This window comes from Hibiscus syriacus, unplaced genomic scaffold, assembly GCF_006381635.1.
Source record: "Hibiscus syriacus cultivar Baekdansim isolate YM2019G1 unplaced genomic scaffold, ASM638163v2 tig00112542_pilon, whole genome shotgun sequence".
Taxonomy (NCBI): Eukaryota; Viridiplantae; Streptophyta; class Magnoliopsida; order Malvales; family Malvaceae; genus Hibiscus; species Hibiscus syriacus.
The window spans coordinates 53,788-70,668 of record NW_024063363.1 but is presented as its reverse complement, the minus strand read 5'-3'; positions in this window follow the sequence as shown (position 1 = coordinate 70,668).

Here is a 16,881-nt window from a genome sequence, read left to right as displayed (position 1 = left end):
GGAGAACTTATTGATTACGAGATCAAAATTGATGGGAATTTGTACTATCGAGAGAGACTAGTAATTCGAGATGATAAGGAGCTGAAAAATGAATTGTTAATAGAACCCATTGTAGCCCATTGGCTATGCATCCAGGAGGAAATAAAATGTATATGGATCTCAAGAGTCGGTATTGGTGGCCTGGAATGAAGAGAGACATTACAGAATTCGTATCCAAGTGTTTGACATGTCAATAAGTTAAAGCTGAACATCAGGTTCCATCTAGATTATTACAACCCATGTCGATTCCTCAGTGAAAATGGGAGAAAGTAACGATGGATTTTGTGACGGGGTTACCTCTAACTCCAAACAAAAGAGATTTAATCTGGGTGATTGTAGATAGATTGACCAAGTCCGCCCATTTTATCCCGGTACGAGATGATTTTTCAATGGACAAGTATGGCGAGTTGTATATTAGGGAGATTATAGGGTTGTATGGTGTACTTGTTTCCATTGTTTCTGATCGAGATCCTCGATTTACTTCAAGATTTTGGAAGTCATTACATAGAGCATTAGGAACCCAATTGAATTTCAGTACAACGTTTCATCCTCATGCCGATGGGCAGTCCGAGCGAACAATCCAAATCTTAGAAGACATGTTGAGAGGTTGTGTAATTAAATTTAAGGGATCGTGGGAAAGATATTTGCCACTTGCTGAATTTGCGTACAATAATAACTATCAATCGAGCATTAAAATGGCTCCTTATGAGGCCCTATAAGAGAGAAAGTGTCGTACGCCTTTGAACTGTATGAGCTTAAGGATCGAGAAGTTCTTGGTCCTGAGTTAATTCAGGAAGTGGAAGAAAAGGTCCAAATAATTCAGAATAATCTCAAAGCTGACGTAGATAGACAGAAATCATATGCAGATATGAAAAGGAAAGAAATTAAATTTCAAGTTGGTGATACAGTGTTTTTAAAAGTATCTCCATGGAAGAAGGTGCTGAGATTTGGTCGGAAAGGAAAGTTAAGTCCTTGGTTTATTGGACCATATGAGATTGTAAAAAGAGTGGGACCAATAGCATACCAATTGGCTTTGCCACCAGGAATGGAAAAGATTCACAATGTATTCCATGTCTCAATGCTTCGGAGATATCGATCGGATCTCTCCCATATTGTAACCCCAGAAGAGATTGAGGTGCAACCAATTTGACTTATGAGGAAGAACCAATTCAAATTTTAGCTCATGAAGTTAAGCAATTGAGGAACAAGGCTATCCCATTGGTTAAAATCTTGTGGAAGAATCACAAGGTAGAGGAAGCAACATAGCGTGAGGAGGATATGAGGAATCAATATCCCTATCTTTTTTCTTATTGAAAATTCGAGGACAAATTTTCTTAAGGGGGAGATTTGTAACATCCTCCATACCGGGTTAGTGATTAAATTGTAAAGTTTCAGAATTTGGTGATTAAAGTAGAATAATTGAAAAGTTTAATGACTTATTTGAGCTATATTGTGTAGGATCAATTTATAAAGAAAGAGGATTAGAATGACAAAATTATCTTTTCATAGCAAGATAATTATTTGGGCTAGTATTATATTAACCCACATGGAAGTTTAGGAAACCAAAAACAGGTTTCCAGAGTTCTCCTCTTCTTCATCTTCTTCATACGTGAGACCCAAGCTAAAGGTAATATCTTTTGTTAGTGAATTTCTTGATGAATTTATGGTTGATTTATGACCATTAGACAATAGCTAAGCTTAAAGAAAGTTTAATTTGTTTTAAAACCGTAAGATGAGGAGTATATAAAGAATTAAAGAAATGAAGTACAAAAATGAAATCTTGGAATAGAGTTCATAATAAGAATTGGAAGTGAGATTTGACTTGTCATCAAGCTAATTAAGGAATAGGAAGTGTTATAATAGGAATTAGAACATGTTGAAATTTGAGTGAGATTCTTAAATTCTATATGGAAGATTGGATTTTTAAGTTTTAGAGGTATTGAATGGATAATAATTAGTTTAAGTAAGTGTATGCAAGTTAGGGATATAAAAAAAGGTGAATTATGTAGTGTTGAGAGGATTATGAAGGGATTTCGTGCTAAAAATAACATTTCTAGGTTATGTGCATCGCTACACATTCAATTTGTACTGATGCACTCTCAAATAAATGAACATCGAATGTAATTAGTGCATCGATGCACCCCCTTAAAAAGAAAACATCGAATGTAATTTGTATACCGATGCACTGGTAGTGCATCGATGCACACATTAAGGAGTACATCGATACACTGTAGAGTGCATCGATACATACATTTATTAAGAGATGAAAATAGCTTTTATTTTAACCTAAGAAATGATAGTTTAGAATATATTAATTAGTATACTGGTAAGTATCAATGTATTACTATGTATATACAGAGCCTAAACAAGTTCCATAATAATTGCCCAATAAGATCGATCAAGGGAAAGGCAAAGAAATATAGGTGAATGCATATGCATAATATGATTATCGTAGTGTATTCAGTTCTAGACTTGTGATAAGTCTAGATTTAATACATTGATGCATAATTCATCTCATATTATGAAACGTAATAGAAATTCATACTATGTGTATTATGTAGTATGTTTAAATGAATATGTATGCAAAGTTATATGAGTTATGTGATGAAGGTGAGTAATTGACATATCTACGTGATATATTATGTAAGTTGAGAAAATCCCATGTTATGTAGATGAGAACTATAGGTATAGTTGGCATGCCAAGAGTAGAGGGTCTACGCGGTCCTTTGGGACATATATGTATTCCTTGGAACATGTGTGATGTCTTTTGAGACACATACTTGATCATTAGCATATATATATGATTCTTAAGGAATTTTCTACGTGGTTCTTAGGGACATCTTATATAGCACTACGGTGCAATTCTACGCGACACTTTGGTGTAATTCTACGCGGCACTTCGGTGCATTTATACGAGTTGTGGTGACAGCATAGTGTACAACCTCACAGTACTCACATACCTTAGGTTCTCAGTATGGTATCATGGGCCAATAAACTTATTAATACGAATTCATGAATGTTAATGTAATATGCTTATTGGTAAGGAACATGGTGATATAACTGCGTTGATTACGTATATAATTTCATCTCATTGTGGCATTTTCATTACAATTCATTATTATTATTGTTATTATTATATTGCCTCACTAAGTCGATGACTTAGCGTGTGAGTGTTTCACACGTAGGATCCGAGAAAGTAGACGAGACAGGTTAAACAGCTAGACAACATTACTCCTGCAACTATCAGATCAGAAGCAACTTAATCAATAGGTCATTTTGTTATCTAAATGAATGTTAGCATGTAACTAAATGGTCAAGTTGTGAATGCTTTGAGTATTTTGATAAACTTGTATTAACCTATGTATATTATCGTATTTTAGTTATATAAGTCCAAATGTTTTATCATTTTTTAAGAATATTGTTTTTTTATAGTCAATGTGACATCCTGGACTCGTATCCGGGTCGGGTATGGGTTGAGGGTGTTACAAGCTCTTATACTAATTGTTGAGTCAATCAAGAGGATGAAATAGCCAAAAGGGGGTGAATTGGCAAATAAAACTTTTGGTGGAAACTAAAAGGAAATAAAAAAATGAATACAAGAAATTTAGACTGGTTCAACCTCTAAATCAAAGTCTACATCCACTACCTTAGCTATCTACACTAAGGATTTTCACAAATTCACTATTTTGTATCAACATTTGAGGACAATGTGTAACCTTACAACTCTCTCAAGAATTATACCACAAATTCTTGAGATACTATCTCAAAGAGAAAATTACAAATTTGTAAACTTTGAAAAACCTCACAAGAAAATTGTTTGCATAATTCAAGAATAAATAATAACACTTAATAAATAAACAAATGAGTACAAAATTGTTCTTTGAAAGCAAAAGGAATATTGAATAATGTTGACTGGATTTTTAACTCAATGTGATTGCTTCGGCTTTCTTTATAATCTCTTATATTCACATATGACTTGGAATCTTGTTTTTATACCATTTCATTCAATTCTAGTCGTTTCGCTTGTTGTGATAGTTAATAGAGCCATTGAAATGAAATTTCCCATAATAAATGTTACCCAAACGCCTTGAGTATCGATACTCGAGTTTAGAGTATTGGTACTGCGTACGTTAAAAATATTTATATTTGGTATATCAGAATCTCAAAGCATGGTTCAACAATCTTCTCCTTTTTTGATATCACAAAACCTTTGAAAAATTTTGTATAAATTTTGATGTATCAGTCCGATGGGACATGCTCATGGTAGAGGACGTGGTCGTACTTGTGCAGTTGAGACTGGTGGTTCTGGTAGAATGTAAGCGATTCGTGAGCCTCAAGATTATGTTCTAATAGATGTGATCACATGTACTTTTATGTTTGAATCTTTTTTTATTTGCCTTGATAGATTATGGTTCTATGCATTCTTATATCCTTAGTCATTTGGTGAGTCGATTGATTATTCTTGTTAGTGTTAAGGATGTGGGTTTGGTAGTGATCAAGGCGTTAGGAGAGAGTGCACTTATAGATCAAGTGTACCGGAGGTGTCCTTTAGTTATTCAAGGCGAGGTGTTTATAGAAAATTTGATAGAGTTATCATTTCATAGGTTGATTTTATTGTGGGTATAAATTGGCTTCGTGAATATCATGTACACTTAGATTTCGCGTTGTCTTGTCCGATCTTGAAGACATCAGATGGAGTTGGGCTCATGGTTGTAAGTGAAAGACTGGAGTTTCTTTCTAATTTGGTGTCGGTGTTAGATACGATTAAGATGTTGGATCATAGTTGTGAGGCATTCTTGGCCTATGTTCTTAATATGAGTGGTGGAGAGTTACACGTACAGGATATTTTGGTGGTTAAGGATTTTCCTGATGTTTTTCCTGAAGAGCTTCTAAGTTTTCCACTAAATCGTGAGGTGCAATTTCACATTGAAACTTATATCGATTCAGCTTCTGTGTCTATTGCTCCATATCGCATGGCACCTAAGGAGTTGATGGAGTTGAAAGAGTAGTTATAAGAATTGTTAGATTGAGGTTTCATTCGTCCGAGTATTTCTCCGTGGGGTGCTCTATTTTTGTTTATTAAGATGAATGACGATGCAATGGGAATGTGTATCGATTATTGTTGGTTGAACAAGTTGACGATTAAAAATCGATATCTTTTACCGAGGATCGACGACTTCTTCTAGGGATCTTCCCAAGAGGATGTTAAGCATTCCAATGAGATTAACTCTGATACTAATTATTGAGTCAATCAAGAGGATGAAATAGTCAAGAGGGGGTGAATTTACAAATACAAATTTTGGTGGAAGCTAAAAGAAAATAAAAAAATGAACAAAGAATTTAGAGTGGTTCAACTTTCTAAATCAAAGTCTACATCCACTACCTTAGCTATCCACACTTATGATTTTCACAAATTCACTAATTTGTATCAATCTTTGAGGAAAATGTGTAACCTTACAACTCCCTCAAGAATTATACCCCAAATTCTTGAGACACTCTCTTAAAGAGAAAATTACAAATTTATAAACTTAGAAAAACATCACAAGGAAATTGTTTGTACAATTCAAGAACAAAGAAGAATACATAACAAATAAACAAATGAGTAAAAAAGGTGTTCTTTGAAAGCAAAAGGAATATCAAGAATTTGGGGTATAATTCTAGCCATTTGAGTTGTTGTTGGAGTTAATAAAGCCGTTGGGATGAAATTTCCTGAAATAAATACTGCCAAGCGCCTTGAGTACCAATACTCAAGCTTAGAGTATCGGTACTGCTAGCATTAATTACAAAATTCTAGTTGTTGGTGAGAGAGGAGTATCAATACTCCTATGTGAGTATCGATACCAAAAAGGCATATTGGAATTTACATTTGTTAAAAACCTTAAGAAGTATTAGTACTTCGATTGGAATTATAAGTATTTTTGTGCACTTTTAGGCTATTAGTATCGATACCAGTATCAGTATTACATGAACAATATCAGTACTATTATTACAGTATCGATACTGTAGTGTTAAAGATTTATTTTTGACTCGATTAAAATCTGAAACCCTTTGTAAAAATATTTGAAAATTAATTCCAGTATATGACTTGAATTTTCAAAAGAGTAAGAAGTAAAAATTGATTTTTTGACCTTGAGAATAATTTATATATTTGAATGGTTGAATTGAATATAAGCTTCGAAATGGAATAAAAGTAATCTTAAAATTTCTTTAAAAATATTTACTTTTGTTATATCAAAATCTCAAAGCATGGTTCAACAGCATTGACAGAGTTGAAGGAGCTAAAGGCCCAAATTCAAGAGTTTCTAAAGAAAGGCTTCATTCGACCGAGCATCTCTCTACGGGAAACACCAGTCTTGTTTGTTAAGAATAATGATTGGTCGATGAGGTTGTGCATCAACTATAGGAAGTTGAACAAGTTAACCATCATAAATCATTACCCACTTCTTAGGATAGATGATCTCTTTGACCAACTGACGGGAGCATGTGTGTTCTCTAAAGATCAACTTACGGTCAGACTATTATCGGTTGAAGGTGATGGATACCGATGTGGCAAAGATGACTTTCAGGACAAGATATAATCATTATGAGTTCTTGGTAATACCCTTTGGACTCACCAATACCAGTGGCATTCATGGACTTGATGAACCAAAATTTTCACCCCTACCTAGATCAGTTCATAGTGGTGTTTATAGATGACATCCTTGTGTACTCTCGATGAAAGGATGGCATGATCAGTACCTCTGTATCGTTCTTCAGACACTTCGAGACCATCAATTGTATGCTAAGTTTGGGAAGTGGGAGTTTTGGTTACTATAAGTTTCATTTATGGGTCATGTCATGTCAATAGATGGCATCCGAGTCGATCCTCAGAAGATTCAGCCATTGTTGAGTGGGAGCCACCTAAGAACGTGTCAAAGGTGTGTAGTTTCTTAGGTTTAGTTAGGTATTATCGTCCATTTGTTTAGGGCTTCTCAATGAGAGCTTCCCCTCTGACCAAATTACTTTAGAATAGAGTTCCCTTTGTGTGGGACGAAAAACGAAAGAAAAGTTTCGAACAGATGAAGACCATTTTAACTTAGGCCTCAATGTTTACTCAGTCAGGGTCGGTTAAGGACTTTACAATTTTCAGTTACGCTTCATTGGATATGTCTTGATATAGGAATGCCAAGTTGTAGCTTATGCATCATGTCAACTTAAACCACACGAACGTAATTACCCCACCCATGACCTTTAGCTAGCACTAGTGGTGTTTACCTTGAAGATTTGGCAACACTACCTATTTAGTGAGAAATGTCACACTTTCATCGATCACAAAAGTCTTAAGTATCTACTCACGCAAAAGAGTTGAACTTGTTGTAGTGTAAGAGTGTAGAGTTTCTTAAGGACTACAAATATGTGATAGACTACCATCCGGGTAAAGAAAATGTTATGGCAGATGCCTTGAGCAGGATATCTATGACAGAGTTTCGAGCTCTTCTAGCATTTTTGAGCTTGAGTAGTGAAAGTGGACTGTTAGCTAAGTTGTGGAGTTAGTGGGCGATACCAAGAGATTTTAGAGTTCAGACTACTAATTAAGGGCTCAGGTTGAGCAAGTTCACCAGGGTGAAGCCCCAGGCTTTGAGTTATATGATGAGGGTGTGTTTCACTTTAGGGGTTGGTTATGCATATTTTCAGATGCTCAGTTTTGTAGTAAGATCCTTTATAAGGTGCATTGCAGTCCACTCTTAGTTCACCTACACAATAACAAGATGTATCAAGATCTTCGATAGTTGTGCTGGTGACCGAGCATGAAAAAGGAAGTGTTAGAGTTTGTCTTTGGATACTTAGTGTTTCAGTAAGTAAAAGGGGAACACCATGTTTCTTCAGGGTTACTTTAGCCCATTCAGATTCCTTAGTGAAAATGGGATAGAATGACTATAGACTTTGTGACCAGGTTACCTATGACTAGACTGAGACACGACACAATGTGGGTCATAGTATATCGTTTCACAAAATCAACTTATTTCTTCCCAGTTCAGATGAATTATAACTTAGAGAGATTAGTTCAGTTGTACATCCCTGAGATAGTGAGGTTACATAGAATATTGACTCCCATAATTTTCGACATAGATGTTTGATTCACTTCTCGATTATGGAAAGCCCTTCTTGAATCTCTAAGCGCCAAACTAAACTTTAGTATCACTTTCTACCCTGAGACAGATGGCCAGTCAGAACGTGTCATTTAAATATTAAAAGGCATACTTAGGTGCACCTTATAGATTTTGAGGGTAGTTAGGAGGACCACCTGCCATTAGTGGAGTTTGCATACAATAACAATTTTCAGTCGAGCATTCAAATAGCTCTTTATGAGGCCCTTGTTTGGACACAAGTGTAGAACTCCACTTTTTTGGACAAAGCTAAGTCATGGTAAAATAGTGGATTATGACTTAATCAGAGAAACCGAAAAGAAAGTTCGGTTAATTCAGGGCTGATTGAGAGAAGCCTCAAATAGGCAAAGATTTTACGCGAATTTGAAGCGTAAGAATGTTGAGTTTGTAGTGGGGGACAAGGTGTTCCTTAAGGTTTCCCCATGGAAGAAAGTGTTTCATTTTGGTCGTAAAGGGAAGTTGACTCCACGCTTCATAGGACCTTATGATATACTAGAGAGAGTTGGATTAGTGGCTTACCGGTTGACTTTACCACCAGAGTTGGAGCGCATTCACAATATGTTTCATGTATCCATGATTAGGAGATATTGTTACGATCCATCTTACGTCATACCCCTAGAGCAAATCAAGGTGAGCCCAGACATGACCTATGAGGAGGAATCCATAAGAATCTTAGCAAGATATATAAAGGAGGTAATGAACAAAAAGATTCCTTTAGTGAATGTATTGTGGAGTAACCATGACGTTGAGAAAGTGACTTGAGACACTGATGATATACAACTTCAATACCTTCACCTTTTCTAACCAGGTAAATTTCGAGGATAGAATTTCAATTAGGTGGGGAGAATTGTAGCTCCCTAAATCCCAGGTTAGAGGTTTTGGGTTAACTAGAGATAGTTCAGGTGAGCCAATTTACCTTGTAGGAGAACTTGTTCCCCTTAGATTTTAAGTTGGGCTTGGTGTTAAGGCTCATTTAAGTTAAAAAAAAAGACATTTTTAATCCTTGGATGAGAGATGAATAGGTGAAAGAAAAATTACCATTTAAAATTTCAAAAGATGAAAATCCTTTAATGGTTGATGATATTACGTTTGTTTTTCCCTCTTTTTCACCATTCTCTTCTTTGTCTTCTTCTTTCATTCCTTATCATTTTCTTCATCTCCAATAGTAGAACAAAAGGTGAAGCTTTTAGTTTTACAAGCCTAGTTCAAGGATTCCAAGGTAAGGAATAAAATATTAATCTTCTAATGTTTCATTCTAGTTCTTAATGGAAAGTAGTATCGATACCTAGAGGTTAGTAATGATACCTAGAGGTTCGTACCTATACTGAAGGTCTTATTATCGGTACCTACGAACCGTTTCGGGTAAGGAACCCAAGGGTTTTTGTAACACCCCAACCCGTATCTGACCCGGATCCGAGTCTAAGGTGTCACATCGACTTTTCAAACATTTTTCTTTACAAAATGGCAAAAATTTAAATTCACAATTCAAAAACAAATGATTATTTTTCATTAATTAAAATCAATTGGTTTTATAAAACCTATCAGAGCATATTCAATTCAAATCTAATAGTATATGCCAACTATATCCGAAAGAACAAAAATACATATTATCTTTACTTTTCTGATCTGAACTTCGTAAGGAAAATGTTGACCTGTCTTGCTCCTCTTAGCTTTTCTTCTCGCTTTCCAACCTACGTGTGAAACATTAACACGCTAAGTCAACGACTTAGTGAGGCAAATAAAACTTATAATACACTTTATAATATTTAACAATACATGCATGTTCTGTTCTATCATGCTATACCAAATCACTTTATTTCATCATATCAAATAAAATCATATCAGATTACCTAGCAAGAAATACATACATACACATAAATCAGCATTAACAATTTATCTTTTAATCATATACTTTTATACTTAACCTTCTTAATCAAACACTATAAACACACAACATCATATAATTTCTATAATATTTATCATATCATAAACATATATTTGTTATTATCTCTTGATTAGCTCATGTACATATGTGAGAACTATAGATATGTGATTCTATAGAGGTTGTGCACTAATGTTTTCACCACAGCTCATATAAATGCACCGAAGTACCACATAGAATTGCACTGTAGTGCCGCGTAGAAATGCACCGAAGTTCCATATAAGATGTCCCTAAGGACCACGTAGAAATTTCCTTAAGAATCATATACATATGCCAAGGATCAAGTATGTGTCTCAAAAGACCTCACACAAGTTCCAAAGAATACATATATGTCCCGAAGACCGCGTAGACCCTCGACTCTTGGCATACCAACTATACTGCTAGCTCTCATGACACATAACATGGGCAGTAATATTCATGTTATCATATATTCACTTATTCATATCACATATACACATAATCTCATAGCTATTTCACATAGCTCATTATCAATTTTCATAAGATCACATCCAGTCACGTAGTTCATTTCCATATTATTCACATGTACATATATTCTTTTTCATATAATCACGTAGTCATATAATATTTCATATGACCTCATATATCACATCACATAGATACATATTCAAATATTCATAGTCACATAACACTTAAATTATTCCTATTTACATAATTCATGGTCATATAACTTCTATGACAAAGTCATTTATTTTATCTCTTGTTCTCATATGTTCATATTTATCATATAACACATAACTTTTATTTCATATTTATATCACACTACTACATCACTAATTCATAATATAGTTTTTATCGTATCATCTATCTTATTCTTTATTTCTTGGTATGCACTTATATTACATAACCTATGTCATATTTATAAACATATATCTTATATTATATGTGCATATCATCACTTTATATTCAAGTTCCTAAGTGATATATTATTCCCAGTTCATTCTATAATTCAATCTTATCTAGTTTTCTTCAATTCTCCACAAATCATATAACTCTAATACACTAATTCTCATAATGGATCATACCACTATGTACTTGTCTAACTCATGTTTCTATTATTCATATAACCTTTACACATGTTTACATACTTCCTATTGTTCTCATAAATTCACTTTTATCATATTCTCCTATTATTACATATTTTATCTTATAACCATATATTCACATAGTCTTATATTTCATTATCATATAACTTATATTTGTTCTCTTATAACTCTTCATAGTCATATATTTTCATTTCCATAGATCGCATAGATCTTATCAAATGACTTATCTTTTATACTCACATAAACTACATAGCACATACCAGAACATATCAACTCATATAATCAAGCATACATACATTTCATATCATTCACATACTTATGTTTATGACTTCATGCACTAGACTTAGAGGAAATAGACTTATCGCAAGTCAAATTTTCATATAATTCTATATTCAAATAAGATGCACTTATCTGGCCTCACTAGTCAATACTGATCTCTTATATTTCCCCCTGATCGATCCTACTTGTCAATGGTTCCAGAACTCGTTTAGGCTCTGTATCTACATAAATATAATTTTCCAGACAATTATCAGAAGCATAAACCTTATAATTCAATACTAAAAACTTGAGCTAACTTAATGAACCAAAATTCATTTTTCCCTTTAGGAGTGTATCGGTACACTACGAGTGTATCGGTACCCAAATTAGCTTCGAAATTCATGGGTATCGGTACACTCCTTAATGTATCGATACACTATGAAGATGTTCTTCAAATTTGGTCTTAGTGTATCGGTACCTATTCATAGTGTACCGATACACCCTGCCTAGAACAGACTGTTTTTACCCAAAAATTATCAACACTTCACCCAATTTTCATGTATTAAGCCCTTATTATGCTACCAAACTCAACTATAATCACTTTAACCAATTTCTATCATTCCAACACCTTATTATCTTCCATATATCTCCCAAATTCTTTAAAATAAGAATCTCACTAAATTTTTCATGTAATCCAAACTTTGTTCTAACACTTATAACTTCTTACTCTTCCATATGACAAGTCAAATTAAACTTCCAAATTCATTTAAACCTTTTTATTCAAAATTTCACTTAAAAACTCTATTTACTTAATATCTCCTAACATCTCCATCATTGAGTTTTTATTTATCTTTAGACTTCCTTAAGCTTTCTTACTATCCAAAGAATCAAAACCAACTTATAAATCCAAGAATTAAACATCTGAAATTAAACTCACCTTTAACTGAAGCTTACGGGGAGAAGAAGAAGGATGAAGAAGAAGACTCTAGATTCATTTTCCTCATTTCCCACGTTTTTATATCCCCTAAAAGAGAGAATAAAAATCTTCTCTTAGAAAAGACCATAATACCCTTGTTACTTTCAAACTTTACTATTAAATCCAACATCAAAATTCTCCAATTAAATCATTGAACTTTTAACTTATTTCGAGATTGAACACAAAGCTTTCAAAATTCACATTTTAGTCACTAGCCCTATTTTAGGGTGTTACTGTTTTAAGGGATAGGTTTGAGGGACCGAATTATACTAGAATACCATGAAATAAACTATAAGTGAGAATAATAATAAACTTAGAACAATTAGAATCAATAATATTTAGTATGACATAAAACTAGCTTTGTTTGATGCTCGAGAAACAGTCAAGACACTCGAGTTACTTTAGCAGATAACGATCATACAGTTCGGATATATCTCATTTAATGGTAAGGCACTTTAGATGCCAGTTGGGTCCAGATACCCCAAGACTCGATGGAGTAAATTGGTTGGGTGTACATTTTTGATGCAGTTTTGAATCTCACCCGAAGTACCCAATGGTATTTTAGGAAGACTAGATGTGTGTGTGCTACGAGATGCTAAACCTTCAGCCACACCATGATGCCTACCTTAGCATGTGATATCAGCATCCTATGTCTTCATACTTATGCCATTAGAATGCTTATTTAGTGAATGTATGTAGTATTGTAACACCCCAACCCATATCCGACCCGAATACGAGTTCGAAGTGTCACATTGACTTTTCAAATCGTTTATTTTTACAAAGTAGCTGAAAATTCAAATTCACATTAAAATAAATTGAATAATTTACATTAAATACAATTATATGTTTTTATAAAACCAATCAGAGCAGATTTGACTCAAATCTTTAATTACATGCCAACTACATTCATTATAACCAAATACATACTATTCAAATTCTTTTCTGATATGATCTTCGGAAAGGAGAAGCTGACCTGACTTGCTTAACCTTGCTCCTCTTTCTTTTCAGAACCTACGTGTGAAACACTCATACGCTAAGTCGTTTACTTAGTGAGGCATATAAAACGTATAATGGAAACTTACATACTTAACCATACAAGAACATTTCATACCATCATATCATACAAATCATATAATATTTCACATAACAAAATGCATGCATACATATATATCATCATCAACATTCTTATCGTTATCAATATTTTTATCATTAATTTCTTTTATCATATAATCTTATACTTAACATTTATACACATCATATAATACATTTCACACAGCAAAACACATAACATAACATACAGTTTATTTATGTTATCTCTTTTAATAGCCCATGGTACACTTCTAAGAACTAAAGATATACGAGTGCATTGAGGTTGTGCACAAATATTGTCACCACAGCTCGTATAAATTGCACTGAATGCCATATAGAATTGTCCCGAAGGACCACATATATATCCCTAAGCACCTCGTAGAATTATCTCGAAGGACCACATATATGTCCCGAATGACCTCGTATAACCCTCAACACTTGGCATGAAAATTATACCCTCAACTATCATATCACATACTATGGGCTTACTATGGGCTTTATTATTAATAACCACTCATGTAACTTATATCACATAACCACATAATCACTTAGCTTATTATCACGTAGCTCATATCAATCTTTCATATAATCACTTAGATCATTACCATATAACTTATATCTTGATCTCTTATGTTCACATATAGCCTGTAGTATATAGAATAACATATAAACTTATACATATACTCATGTACACATTTTCATATAGTCTATATATTAATGAAATATAGCTTATCTCATATTTTTACATAATCACTTATATCACATTAATTATATACTAGTTTCATATATTCACTTTGTTCAGCTTCACATAGCTTGCTATATAGGCATGTATTCTCATAACTTATTATCACATATCTCCTATAACAATTCTCATATGGTTTCATAAATCTTTACCATAACTCATATCACATAGGAATTTCACAAGACTTATATCATAGGTTCACTTAAACACATAGATCCTCCCCATATAGTTTATCTTACATGTTCATATAATCACTCATGTAAATATCTCTTAGCTTATATCTTATTCTTATATTATTATATAGGTCAATGCTACTTAGCTGATTTCACTTTCATTTAATCACATAAATCCATTATACGAGTTCACATAGATCTAATTCCTATATTTTATACCTTGTTATCATATATTCACCTAGATCATTATCACAAAAGATAACATATAATACATATTTACATAAACATATATTTATGTACACAAATAGAAAGCATATAAACAATATACTTGCAATCCTAAAATCATACAATCAAAACATTGGAAATAGACTCATCACAAGTCTTATTTCCATAATACTATATACAATATAATATGCACTCACCTTAGCCTCACTAGTCCAAACAACACACTTATCTCTTTCTTGATCGATCTTATCTCACTGACTCATCTGGTACTTGCTTTCGTTCGATATCTACATGAAACATATAATCGATATGAATGTCTTAATTTGAATCACTATTAATCAATCGTCTATAACATAAACTATAAAAAGTACTTAATTCACAATTTCCATATGAGTAGTATTGGTACCCAAGGTACAGTACCAATACTTCTACCCTATGGTATCGATACTATACTTCAGTATCGATACCCAATTTAAATTCTGGAATTCCTCTTCAAAATGGTACCGATACTTGCTCACTGGTATCGACACTTCTTGAATAATTTATCTACTTTTTACTTATGGTATCAATATTGTTCATCCAGTATCGATACCCATACCCAAATTCATCTATTTTCTCTTTGAAGTATCAATACTAAATGAATAGTACCGATACCCCTAGCCCATAATTTTCTTATTTTAACCCGAAAATTAACTAAACTTACTTAAATCTTCCTCTTTAACCTCTTTTTAAACCTTTAAACTATAATATACTTATTAAAACTAACTTATAACACTTTAACACACTTTAACATCCAAAATTCCCATTGAACACTTTGAACCAATAATCATACCAATTATTCAACATGTTCAAATCCCTTTCTAACATTTTATATTTCTTATTTCAACTCATGACATGTCAAATTTAACCTCAACCTTCATTTACAAACTCTTTCTCAACAATTCACTTTAAACCCCCTTATATTCAATCTCTCATAATTTGTAATTCATTTAGTTTCTACTTCTCTTTTAGCTTTCGTAAGCTTTCTTAACACTCCAAAATCAAAACCAATTCTAAAATGAAAGGATTATTAAATTGAGATAAACTTACCTTATTTATGTAGTCATGGGAAGAGAAGAAGATAATTGAACCCCAATTATCCAGATTTTTCTTTCCTTTTTCCTCATCTTTCTCCACGTGTTTTATATCCCATAAAAGAAAAGATAAAAATCCTTCTTATAAAAAGACCATAATACCCTTCCCCTAATCCAAATTTGATATCAAATCCTACATAAAATTCCATAATAAATCCCTAAACTTTTCAAGTTATTCCAATCAAACCACTAAGTTTTGAATTCTTACATTTTGGTCACTGACCTGATTTTTAGGATGTTATAATTCTCCCCCTTAAGAAAATTCGTCCTTGAATTTTCACTTAACAAAGAGATAGGGAACTATCTACACACATCCTATTCACATTCTCATGTTGCTTTCCCTACTTTATGATTTCTCCACAAAACTTTAACCAATGAAATTATCTTATTCCTGAGCTGTTAAACTTCATATGCCAAAATTTTGCACAGGTTCTTCCTCGTAGATCAAATCAGATTAAATTTCTATGATCCAATTTGTCTGTATCAAATCTCAATATTTCAACTCAAACCAACTTAATGGTGTTCAACATTTCTTTTATACAAAACTTCACTTAAAACTTCGGTGGTTTCGTGTGACATCATGATCCATCGATCTTCAAGTCGAAATAGATTAGAGTGTTACACGTGACCTCTAGGAATATCTACCATTCTTCTAACTACTCAACTTTCAAATTGATCCTATTTTAATCACTCTAATTTATTTTACTATATGTTATTAATAAAATAAAATAAATTGGAGTGATTAAAATAGGATCAATTTGAAAGTTGAATAGTTAATTGAAATTTTTTAAACTTTATACCAAAATAGGAGTGAGAAGATAGTTGGGTGATGAATGATATAATTTACCCATAAAAAATATAGTGCTTTTAAGTTTTTAACGGTGAGATACGAAAATGAAATAAAAACTAAATTTAGGTATGGTTTTAAAAAAATTAAAAATTTATGTACTAAAATATATCAAAATTGATAGTTTAAATATTAAACGTACAATTTATCTTATTTTCTTTCATAATAATTAAAATTTTATTTATAAGATAAGTATCTAGATTATATTTTAATTAATTTCATTTTTCATTTTTTTATTAAAATAGT